The sequence below is a fragment of the Garra rufa genome, chromosome 6, assembly GCF_049309525.1.
Source record: "Garra rufa chromosome 6, GarRuf1.0, whole genome shotgun sequence".
NCBI classification, from domain to species: domain Eukaryota; kingdom Metazoa; phylum Chordata; class Actinopteri; order Cypriniformes; family Cyprinidae; genus Garra; species Garra rufa.
Window position 1 is genome coordinate 18,662,114 of NC_133366.1, and position 6,991 is coordinate 18,669,104.

The window sequence follows — 6,991 nt, forward strand, 5'->3', positions numbered from 1 at the left end:
CATTATGTATATAGTCAGGAATTATAGTTTGGAATAAGTCTAACTAGTAAAATGTGTACACGTTTCGTCAAAGTAAATAACAGCGAAAGCTAGTAGGAAAATTAAAGTAAGACTTACTCATGTAAATGTCTCCTCCTGCTGGGTTTGCGTCGCATCACGTCCTTCTTATGATTGAGGTAAATATAAGTCTTATTCCTCACAGCATGTCTTAGTTTCAGAAACGAACTGTAACCAAGATGAACTTGAAAAGACGTGTTTCTTTGTTTGCTGTGATGTGGGAGTTTCCTTGCCGCGCTTGTAGCACATGGCTAATTTAAATATCAATCGTTCTTCGCACGTGGGCGTGATCTCATTAGATATAATCAGTTGCAACTGGATAGACTAGACATACCTTTTGTTTCATATGGATTACTTTATTACAGAATATTTGTTTTCGCTAAAACTTACTTCCTTTAAAAGCATACATATCAAGCTTTCTGTAGATACCACTCTTCTGTTTGTGTGCTGAGTATTCACCGAGTTTGAATGATTTAAGTGACGCATTTCTAAAAGCAGTTCGCAGAGACAGAGAAAACAGAAATCAACCTGTTTGTTCCCTTTCGAAGGGAACTCCCACTGCGTCCTCTAGATGGCGCTATGGGGAACGTTGCAACGTGACTCGTGTCTGAAGAATGAATAGAAAAACTACATGAAATGGCCGGCGACAGCGTATGACGTCACGCAGCGCGACCGTCGCTGCCGTTGCGTCACTACCGGGCGACCAGCACATAAAAGGGGGGCGCCAATACAACACAAACATCTTTGTTGTCTTCAGCAGTTCTTTGTCTGAGAGTGCATAGGAAACGGTAAGAGATTACTAACCTGTTTAAATATGGATAAAGCCAACACTAGCAATGTGTTTAGAAAGTGTGTTGATCCGTGTCCTCGTTTCTTGACACCTGATGACACACACGAGCTTTGTGTGTTTTGTTTGGGCGAAGAGCACTCACGCGATGTCCTCGAGGGGGCATTGTGTGTGCATTGTGAGCGTTTTCCGATGAAAAAGCTCAGATCCCGTCTGTCTCTCTTTTCGAGGAAAGATGAGCGTTCACTTGCCCCCCGCGGCTCGGGTCCTGCCGTTGCTGAGGCACGGAGGAAGTTGAGCTCGTGGGGATCGCAAGTGGAACTGGCTGACGAGCTAGAAAGGGGGCTGTCCCTTTCTCGCTCGTTGGTCAGAGATGAGGATGCACTCTTGGATGACGATGACGTCGTATCTCTGACGTCGTCGGATCCTGGAGCAAGTGTTCTGTTGGGTTCCCCCCAAAACGAGCAGGAAGTGCAAGAGATGGATGAAGAGGCTGAGGCCGAATCCTCTCAGCCTTCCTGTCCTGCATATCGGGAGCTGCTTGATGTTATGGACCGCGCCACGGCAAGGTTGGACCTGCCGTGGAAGCGGGCTAGAAAGGAAGCGCTGCGGGGTCGCCTCGACGAGCGCTACCTTTCAGGCCATAATCAATCAGCTCCAGTGAGCCTTCCATTCCTTCCTGATCTACATGCAGAGATCGAAAAGGCATGGAAGAGGCCGTATTCTTCCCGCATCCATAGTTCGTCAACGACGAGCTATGCGAACATCGAGGGAATGCTTGAACACGGCTATGAAAGGACGCCCCCTGTGGAGGAGACGCTTGCAAGCTATCTCTCTACAGGGCAGGCGTCCTCTCTGAAAACTCCCTCTTTGCCTTCACCGGCTCTTCAAACTACATCCCGGTTGAATGGCAAAGCGTATGCAGCAGCGGGTCAGGCGGTAGGGGCGATGCACACCATGGCAGTGCTTCAAGCCTACCAGGCTGACTTGCTGAAAGACCTGGATAGTGGTCAGGGGCTTTCCTCTGACCAAGTAGCTGAGCTTCGCCACACCACAGATCTCGCGCTCCGCGCCACCAAGCAGGCCGCCACCCATATGGGTAGGGCGATGGGTGCTATGGTGGTGACGGAGAGACATCTGTGGGTGAACCTTGCGGACGTCGGGAAGAAAGAGAAGGTCTTTCTTCTCGACGCCCCGGTTTCGCCCTCTGAGCTTTTTGGTGCCTCCGTTGACACGGTCGTTGAGAAGTTCAGAGAGGCGAAAGCGCGCTCAGCTGCCTTCAAATCCTTCATTCCTCGGAGGTCCAGGTCTCAGCCCGAACATTTTAGGGGTCCTGCTCCATCTCCTTCTGAGGAACAGAGATGGGCGCAGAAGGCTAGCGTAGCAGCCCGCGCCCCCCCGCCTGCGGGTGGGGGTCGACGCAGGCCAAGAGGCGGCAGACAGGACTTGAGAGAAGTGATTCGAGCGAGGCAACAGTCTCGCCCGTATCAAGGCAAAACCTAGGTTTTGCCACCTTCCCTCAGTCCGGTCTGACCACCCTTTTAATCCCCCACCTTATTCTCACGACCACTTAACTGCGGTTAAGTTGGCGTTTCCTGCACGTTCCATGGACTTATGATGTTTCTAGTGGTTTATTCAACCCAGATTACTGACGGTCCGGAACTAACCTGTTACAAGGCTGTTCCAGGGAACCTACAGGCAGGAAATTCTCTACCTGCTGGAATCTACTCCTTTAACAAGGTCAGAATGTTTGAGGTAGAAACCAAATGCAGGTGATTTGGGTGAGTACGATCCTTTTTTTCTTCAAGGAAAAGAAATTTCATACTGTCTCAGGCCTATGTGTGTTATGTTTTTTCTCAGGAGAAAATATGAACGAGAACTAAGGCGGATACTCCCCCTCTGATCCTAAGGACTATGGTTATGGCAGTGTTCGTATTCTCCACATCAAACAGGTCGGATGGTTAACCACCCTTACAGCATGTTAGACTTGGGACTCTATGTCCCCCTTTTAAGGTAAGCTCCCTAAGTTTGGTCTTAGGATCGCCCTTAAACATGTTTAACGCTGTCTTCCACATGTTCCAGGAATAGAGTTTGTGTTCTGTTGAGGCAGAAACATAAGCGCTGGCATTGTGGAAAGAACGGGCTCTCCCCTTTCTGAGGAAAGGGTCCCGAATGAGCGCCCTTCTTAGCGAGTTTTTCTGTTGTTTTCTCTTCCGGTGAACCTCGGACCCCTCGTTTCTGTGGAAACAGAGTATAATCCTAACCTGTTGAGACAGGAATTCACTGTAGAATGGAGTGTAGCAGTCCATCTGTATATACACGCCTGAGGGCGGGCAGAGAGCTCGCTGCACGAATGTTAGTGCTCCCTTTTTCTGAGGAAAAGGTATATATAGTGAAGCACACCCTGGTGTTTAATGCTCCCCTTTCTGAGGAAAGGGTGTTGTAAAGATACTAATATGAGCATCGCTTGTGACTCCTCTCTAGCATTTATCCTAGTCTGAGGGCTAGGATAAGGCTTAATGCAGTGCTCTCCTTACTGAGGAAAGGATTTGAGCCCCCCTTTTTTTGGATAAAAAGGGCCTAATTCCAGTCTGAGGACTGGGGTAGGAGTTTGATGCAGAGTCAGCACCCAGGTTTTTATTGCTCTCCTTTCTGAGGAAAGGATCAGAGTTTTTTGATTAACAAAACAACAAAATTCTCGCTCCTACAGGCGTTATTCCACTTCCCTTTCTGAGGAAAGTTTTTTATGAAGTGTTGAAATCAGTAGCCCATGTATCTCCCCTTTTCGAGGAAAGGGTATTTAGAGTATGTGAATCTTGATTCCTCCCATGTGCGAGCACAGGGAGTTTTGGGACTGATTAAGATTGCCTGATAAAGAAATTTCAATGTGTGGACTGGGATCGTGCACGCTCCACCTTCATTAGGGTTCCTGAGAGCAGTGCCCCCTATAGAGGAATATCTTCCCTGGGTTTCAGGGTTAATGATTTGTCCTCTACTATCGTCCAACACTACAGGATGGTTCAGCTAACCATGTTTATCTCTGTTGACAGGTAGCTTGCGAGCTTCTGTCCGGAGTAGGAAACTTTTATTTGAGGATAAAAGCCCCCCCCCCCCTTTCCTGTCTACTTAGACAGCATGGAGCTGATAGTGAAACCCCCTGGGGGAAAACACTCTCCTTAAATCCGATCATCTCGGTAAGTGTCCCACGCTACGCCTGGGCATCTTTAATAAAGACCACTAGAGTGGCAGGTTCATATTCATATGGCCTTTATAAAATCCACATGTTGGTAAGTTCCCACTGAGCTCTGGGTTCTTCTTTTAAACCCTTTTATGGTATGGGTCACGCGTTCACCTCGTTCCCATTTATTAGAGTTGGTCTCCAACCCCGGTCCCCTGGGTTCAACTCTTAGATATCACTTATGATATCTGCCGACCATCCATTATTAGGACACCTCACTAGGTAGCTCCTTGCAAGTCTAAATCTCTGAGGAGATTTAGCCGTTTCCTCCAGAAGGAATTTTCTCTAAAATTCCAAGCCTAAGAGCTGTTCAAAAAGGGTGAACAGTTCAGGCACTGGCCGTGGAGGACAACGCTTCGGCTGTCACTACGTCCTAGCAGGGGCAATTCGCTGAATTGATGCTATCACTACCCGTAGGTCTTAGTATGCACTCCCCTTAGCATGGCAGCGTTGGTATATTATTCCCCATAGCGCCATCTAGAGGACGCAGTGGGAGTTCCCTTCGAAAGGGAACGTCTCAGGTTACGTATGTAACCTTGGTTCCCTGAGAACAGGGAACGAGACACTGCGTCCTCTAGACCTTTTTTTCGCCATGCTCAGGACAAAGAATGCTTCCGACATTAAGATGTTTGTGTTGTATTGGCGCCCCCCTTTTATGTGCTGGTCGCCCGGTAGTGACGCAACGGCAGCGACGGTCGCGCTGCGTGACGTCATACGCTGTCGCCGGCCATTTCATGTAGTTTTTCTATTCATTCTTCAGACACGAGTCACGTTGCAACGTTCCCCATAGCGCCATCTAGAGGACGCAGTGTCTCGTTCCCTGTTCTCAGGGAACCAAGGTTACATACGTAACCTGAGACGTTTTTTATAGTGAAAAAAATGATTATTTGGGGGACACAAAATGATACTAAAAATGATTTCCCATTTTAGAACCTTTATTTTTTAGCAAACTTAAAGGGAACCCCCGGGTATTTAGACTTGTATGGCTTAATATAATGTAAATTATGTCTCTTACTGACATATGTAGTAGAAAACCAACATGGTTTTAAACACATTTTGGACTATGTGGGGCGCCATTATTTCAAAGACATCAAATGGTTGCACTCTGTGAGCTACTGCCGCTACCTGTTGCTATTTTTACCACACCACAACTCGGAAAATAAAATACAGATACGATGCCACACTGTGAGGCAATTTTCAGTCGAAGGGCAACAAGAGAAGCAATGTAAGGTCTCAATGCTTTCCTAGCGATAAGAAGATGAGGAAAGAATGGGAAGATGCCCTTGGACGAATAAAACTTCCTGAAGACCTGCGTCTTTGTTCTCTCCACTTTAGCCCTGATGTCTTGAGGCTTTTAGTAGACCACAGCTACTGAAATAGCTTACAAATGGCAGAGACAAGAAACACTAGATGCCATCCTGGCAGAATGCAAACATGCCTCTGAAAGAGTTTCTCAGCAGGATTTCACCTGATATCTGGGGGTGTTTAGACTCCTTATGAGGAAAATCAGTGGTACGGCATTTGGTTTAAGCTTACGCTTACATCCATCACCAACTGTAAACTCTTTCAGTACTGTGGTCATCGAATCAGTATTTCATTTATCGAGTTGTATTGTGGTAAAAATAGCAACAGGTATCGCCAGTAGCTCACCGAGTGAAACCATTTCACATCATCGAAATGATGATGCCCACATAGTCCAAAATATGTATAAAATGATGCGAGTTTTGGCACCGAGTCTAATTTTGCTGCGCCGCCTCTGCTTGCGGTGTGACTGATCTGATCTAATCTAATGATCTACGTCCTGCTTACGCATGCAAACCGGCGTGAAACAGGCGGGAGTATGTGTGAAACAGGCGTAACCATTATTTCTTACATTTTTATAATCTGAAGAACCTTTCACCACAAAGAACCATTTATGGTTCAGATGTTATTATGTATTAAACGTAAAACAGATGTTAAAGGTTCTTCTATATCGTGAAGCAGCTTCATTTTTAAGAGTGCATGTTTAAACTTACACCTTCATTTGAAACATTAATTAGTTCCTTTTATTTATAGTTACATACTTACAAAATGTTTTGATATCTCTAAAAGTCACAGTGCTACACTTTTCAGGGAATCAATCAATCTATAAATATCTTTTATCCCCAAATTAGACAGTTTCCTTTTGAATGACTCAGTATTGCTGACTGCTATAGTATAAGTAACAGAGAAACACTTGAGATTTTTTGTGCCTTCTGGTGTCCTCTAGGTGTGTCCAGTGTGTGTGCAGACACCCCACGGTGATCCACAGTACTACAGCCGCAACTTCATTGGCCATCTCAACCTGCGCCACAGCTACTACCTGGATGATATAACTGTAAGCCATGTACATGTACACAAATCAAAGAACTTTGCCCTAAGAAATGTGTTTCACACACATGTCAAAGTTTAAACGTAATCCTTTATTTCCTTTTTTTTTTGGACAAAAAAAAAATCTTGGGAGGAAGATTCTGAACCACCAGGAAATAGACAACTAAGAAATCACAAAGATTACAAAGATATGGTATATTGAATATGTGATATTGAAGGATTTTACCAGTGTTATGTAAATTATAACATGAGGATGGAATTTTTTTTTTTTTTTTTTGATTGAAATACTTTTAAAGCAACAGAAAATGGTTACGTGATTAAGAGGTAATCTCAGGTATTGACCAAAGCATCAAAATTACTAGCAACTTTTTGCACTTTAGCTCTTCTTGCACTTTCTTTTCAGATACAAGATTTAAAGCATGTAATATACACTTATGTCTGTAATATTATTTGTGGGTATTTCTTTTGGAAAATGTTTAAATTAAAAAAGTGCAATAAACATTTTAATAAAACATTCTACTGCGGAAAAGATGTGTGCAATGAAAAAAATAGACTAAATG